Here is a 6,253-nt window from a genome sequence, read left to right on the forward strand (position 1 = left end):
AAGCCCCATGTATCCCATGAAGATCTTCAGTCCAAGTGATTTCCCATTACCTTGAAGAATCATAGCAATCTATCTTTAAGAGTCATTCAGATTTGAGTCAGAAATTTTTTTTTTTTTTTTTTTTTTTTTTGGCGGGGGGGAAGGGGAACAGGACTTCATTGGGGAACAGTGTACTTCCAGGATTTTTTCCATGTCAAGTTGTTGTCCTTTCAATCGTAGTTGTAGAGGGTGCAGTTCAGCTCCAGGTCCAGTTGCTGTTGTTAGTTGCAGGGGGCGCAGCCCACCATCCCTGCGGGAGTCGAGGAGTCGAACCAGGAGCATTGTGGTTGAGCGCTCACTGGCCCATGTGGGAATCGAACTGGCAGCCTTCAGAGTTAGGAGCACAGAGTTCCAATGCCTGAGCCACTGGCCCGGCCCTGAGAGTCAGAAATTTTAACTTAAGACCAAGATGATATCTCTGAGGAGGGTGTGACTAAATCTGGAATATTCTATAACAAGCTTAAAATACTCCATATTATGCACTCAGGTGTTGGCAAGTCTACTCTTAAGTTAGTAGCAGATAGTTCTACTTGTGAATACTAGGTTTGGGGAATGTAGTAAATAAATAAAGAATGGCTCTTGTAGACATCAATGGCCTGCTGGAACTAGACTTCTCTTCCTAGGTAGCAGGCTGATAATGGTCAGGGTCAGAAAGTTGTTCCTTGGACAGCTATAAAATTTGGTGTGATCTAGGCTTCAAACAATAAAATCCAAGTTGACCCTGGACTCAAAAAGGAGCTTCCTAGAGCCCCAAGTCTACCCAATTCAGAACAAAGGTAGTTTGTTCAGCTATGGCAAGTTGGGTCATGTGTTGTAGCGGAACAACACTCATTATATACAGTGTCTCTGACATCTGGGTGGTGAGCATCCTAAACAGCCCTTCACAGTGTCCCAGTGCTGTGGCCGCCCCCTAAGGTAATTCTCAGCGTCCTATACAAAGGATCCCTGTTAGAGAGGCTGGCAGTCCAGGACCTCCTTGATAGAGCCTCACACACACCTTATGGAAATGACTGGAATGTAAGACTGGGGGTCCTGGTTGAAGGGAAAGTTTTAAGAATAATATATTAAACCATCATTCTCTATTCCCCCAGCTCTTTAATTATATCCTGAAAATAAAGATGATGTTCATAGCAGTCTGGAGATATTGCAGTGTTTTATTTTAAAATGGTATTGGTACCTGGCATTGGAATATAGAAAGCAACAGACAGTATCTAATTAGGCATTTCAGGACACTGTCCTGAAAGGACAATGCTGAACTTCCTGAAGTGGGGTAATGGAAGAAAGGGTAATGGGTGGAGATAGAGGGAGATTGGATCTACTCTAACGGAGAGAACTTCTCTAACCCTCACAGACTTTTCTGGTCTTTTTGAGACATCTGAACTTTCATGAGTTCAAACATCTTGCATAAGATTCATCTGCATCAGGAAAAAATAAAGGTAGCCTGGATAAATGTTTCCTCCTGATTTTTAGATTCATGAAAAAATGCGTAAGTATGCGTTTTTTTTTGTTTGTTTGTTTGTTTTTTTACCAATAAGAGAATCATATGTCCTAAAATACTAATTGAATTCTTCAAACCCCTGTGATGATCCAAGAGTGTTTCTGGCTTGCAGGATAAACAATCTCTGAATATACAATAAGCTCCCTATTTTATTTATCACAACTTCAATACCCTGGTGTTTCAATAGGCATAAGTAACACTGTCATGAGAAAAAAAATATTGAGGAAATTAAGGCCTTCAACTTCTCCATTGGCTAAGATGTGATGACATTGACAATAGGGTCACATCACTTCAGGGGAGACCTGACACCAAGTTGTATGCCACCACGGATGTGAGACTGGACAAACACACATCTTTACTCAACTGCAGTGTCCCATTAGAAAGCAGGTCAGGATCTGACTGGTGGCCTCCCATTCTAAGAACAAGGCTGTGGTTTCTATGGGTTCATTATGGTCTCTGAGTTTCTGACACCTGTTGTACCACCACCTCCCTAACCCCCATACTTGAATACCACCATTTCCATTTCTCCTTCACTTAATGAATCTCATGTAGCCATTACATTAGAACTCAGGAGTGTGAGAGTTTAGCAGAGTTTGTGAGCACAGAGAGCTGCACTTTGTAGCCTTGGGCCTCTAAAGCTCTGTGGGTCACCATACTACCTCGATCTTCATCCTCCTAAGCTGGAAGAACAACTGGCACTTTTGTCAGCCTCTAAAGAACTGCTCCAGCCTTTCTATTTCTCATGAAGTCACTTTCTCTCAGTTGATATTAAAGGCTGAGAAAGATCCTCAAAAGGCTGGGAATTATATTTTCCAAGAACTTCAGCCATTTGAAGCCCAGTCCTTTCTGCAGCTGATGGGGCAAAACATGTAAGACAATTGAGAGGCTTCAGAAAATCAAGGCTGTTGTAAACAAGTGAGGGCCACTGTGTATTAAGAGAGCTCATTAACAGAACTTCTTCCTGTCCCCTAAATAAAATAATACAGTTCTCACAGGTTGGGCCCAGGGTAATATACATGCTCTGGAATCAGTTTATATAGATTGAAAAATTGAGATATGTGTTGCATGTTGTGGTTTTATCCTCCAACTTATTTGGGAAGTGAAGCTATATTATATCTAGGTTTTAGCATTGCTGATATGGAAGAAAATAGCCTCATAACATCCTTAACTCATAGCTCCTAAGAAGAGCACTATAAATACATTCCTGAAAAGAGCCTACAGTCTCTAATGAGTCTCAAAGCAAAAGAGAGTATATTGCATTATATTAGGGTAAATTCAGGTAGGCAACAATTCCGTGAAAGAGACGTATAACAAGAAGATAGCTCTCCTCCACTCTTGCTGCCTTGCAATACCTGGAAATAAACAGCACCTTAGTAACACATAGGTTGGTTGGCCCTAAAAGTCCTTTGCAGTACTAAGCTTTATTGAAATTAATTCTCTTCCTAATTCAAATGGAGAGTACAGCAATGCAAGTACTTATGGTCTGCTAAACAGCAATAACATTCTTTATAGAATTCCCTGCCATTTATGTAGAAGGAGAAGCAATCAGTAGCTAATTCCACTGTACACGTTTATTCATTTTCATTACTTTTTCAATGTGATCTTATTGTTTTTTAATTATATGTATATTTTGCTCATGTACAAATCAATTCTTCCCCACTACATGTTCCAGATTACGTTGGCCAAGAAATTTGACCAGTGGTTAAATGTTCGTTAAAATAAGGCTAGTGACTAGAGCATTAAATTCCTTGGAAACTTTAACCAACTCTAGAGAAGATCAAGAAGGTATTATTAATCTCATTTTATAGATGGTAAGAGTAAAGCTCTCTGAGGTTAAGGATTAGGGGACCAAAGAGTTTTTATTGAACTGGTCTCCTTTTGTGCTTCAGAACTTCAGCCTGACTTTCTCAACAACAGTAGCCATTTCTTGAATGGACACTAAAGATACGGCATCACACTTGGTTCTTAAAGATATAGTGTATTGTTTAATCTTCACAACAATCTTCCATGGTATGTTACAGTTTTGAATTCTTACTGGAAAAATCTAATTATGGTTTGCTGAGTGCTCGTTCTAATTCCCTATAAACACCTTTATCACTGACCCTTCCAGAACATCTGTAGACAGAGCGAAGCTTACAAAGCGTATGTTTCATTATTAACTTCAGGAGAGATAAAGAAAAAAACTGAGGCCTTGGTTTCTGCTCTTAAGTTTTACAGTGGGACCCCACAATCCCTACCCCCTTGATCACGCTTAGAAAAGCCAAGGGAGCCTCTTTTTTTCCAGAAGGCTTTAGGAACCACCCAGAGAGAACAGTGAGTGTCGTCTTTGCAACATGTGGACAATTTCAACTTCCAAACATCCTTGGGCTTGAGTTCAGTCAGCTCAAAAAGGATTCAACTCAAAGAGGATTCCTTCCACAATTCTTTTTTGGTTCAAGGTCTCCAGGCCAGTGAGTGAATGCCTTCAAGATGGGTTCCTGCACACATTAGCACACACTTCAAGTTCAAGTGGCAGATATCTGAGCAACTCAGGTCAAGCAGGAGAGAGATTTGGTGCACTCAATAAAACTCCTTAGAAGAAGCCTATTGGGCATGCAGTGTGAGGGATCCTCTGGGTGGAAGTATGTGCACTGGTGTCTGCATTCTTTCTGGCTGCCAGTATTCTTCAGTGAATTATTCTAGTACTCCATTTTCATCTCGGCCCTGGCTTATCTATTTGTCTCCAATCTCTATTAATCTTCCCATAGATGACTTACTTAGTCACTATGACTTTAAACCAATGAATACTCTTATTTCAATATTAAAAGTTCAACGCCAAGGCATGCAGTGTGTTAAACCAATATGTTACATGTTTTTTGTTGTAGTAAGAACATTTGACATGAGGTCTACCCTTTTAACAAATTTTTAAGTGTGCAATATAGTATTGTTACCTATAGGCATGGTGTTGTACAGCAGATCTCTAGGACTTATTCATCTTGTATCACTGAATCTTTATGCTCATTGAAGAGCAGCTCCCCATTTCCCTCTCCCTGAAGTCCCTGGCAACCACCATTCTACTCTCTGGTTCTATGAGTTTGTTTGTTTTAGATACCACATATAAATGGAATCATACAATATTTGTCTTTCTGTGACAAGCTTACTTCACTTAATAAATATCCTTCTGGTTCATCCATATTGTTGCACTTTGTAGGATTTCCTTATTTTTAAAGGGTGAATAATATTCAATTGTATGCTTATACCACATTTTGTTTTCCCATTTATTCACAAACAAACATTTAGGTTGTTCTATTTCTTGGCTATTAGGAATAATCCTGAAATAAATGTGGAAATACACTGATTTCAATTATTTTGGATAAATACTCAGAAATGGGATTGCTAGATCAGATGGTAGTTCTATTTTTAATTTTTTGAGGCACCACCATATCATCTTCCGTAGTGGTTGCACCATTTTACATTCTCAACAAGTATGTAAGTGTTCTAATTTCTCCACATCCTTTCCAACACTTGCTATCGTTTGTTTTTTAATAATACCTATTATAGTATGTATAAGGTTATACCTCATTGTGGGCTTGATTTGCATTTCCCTGATGATTTTAGCATACCTGTTGGCCCTTTGTGTATCTTCTTCGAATAAATGTCTATTTGAGTCGTTCACCCATTTAAAAAATTAAAACTATTTTTTAAGAACGTTTAAGTAAGGTTCACAGCAAAATTGAGGGGAAGGTAAAAAGATTTTCTATATGCCTCTGGTTCCACCCCCATGAATAACACACCCATTATCAATTTCCCTCACCAGAGTGCTGCATCTTTTACAAATGATGAAACTACATTGACACATAATCACACAAAGTCCATTACAGTTCACTCTCGGTGTACGTTCTATGAATTTGGACATGTATCCATAATTATGGTATTATACAGAGTATTTTCATTGCCCTAAAAATTCTTTCGCTCTGCCTATTTATCTTCCCCTCCCCTCCCCCCCCCCACTGCCAACACATGGCAACTACTGATCTTTTTACTGTCTCCATAGTTTTACCTTTTCCAGAATGTCACATGGTTGGAACCATACAGATTGACTTCTTTCACTTAGTACTATGCGTTTAAGTTCCATTTTTTTCTGCGGCTTGATAGATCATTTCTTTTTAATGCTGAACTGGATATACTATAGTTATTTATCCATTCACCTACTGAAAAACATCTTGGTTGTTTCCAACTTTTTGGCAATTATGAATAAAACTGTTATAAACATCCATGTGCAGATTTTGTGTAGATATACGTTTTCAACTCCTGTGGGTAAATCCCAAGGATTAGCATCGCTGGATCGCATGGTAAGAGTAAGTTTAGTTTTGTAAGAAACTGCCAAACTATCTCGCACAATGGCGGCACAATTTTGCATTTCACCAGCAATGAGTGGGAGTTCCCGTTGCTCCACATCCTCACCAGCGTTTGGTGTGGCCAGTGTTCTGGATGTTGGACATTCTAATTGGTGTGTAGTGGTATCTCATTATTGTTTTAACTCATATTTCCCTCATGACATATGATGTGGAGCGTCTTTTCATATGCTTACTTGCCACCTGTATATCTTTGATGAGATGTCTGTTAAGGTCTTTAGCCTGTTGTTAATTAGGCTGTTTGTTTTCTTATTGTTGAGTTTTAAGAGTTATTTGTATGTTTTGGATGACAGTCCTTTATAAAAATGTCTTTTGCAAACAT

Source organism: Rhinolophus sinicus, linkage group LG09, assembly GCF_036562045.2.
Source record: "Rhinolophus sinicus isolate RSC01 linkage group LG09, ASM3656204v1, whole genome shotgun sequence".
Lineage (NCBI taxonomy): Eukaryota > Metazoa > Chordata > Mammalia > Chiroptera > Rhinolophidae > Rhinolophus > Rhinolophus sinicus.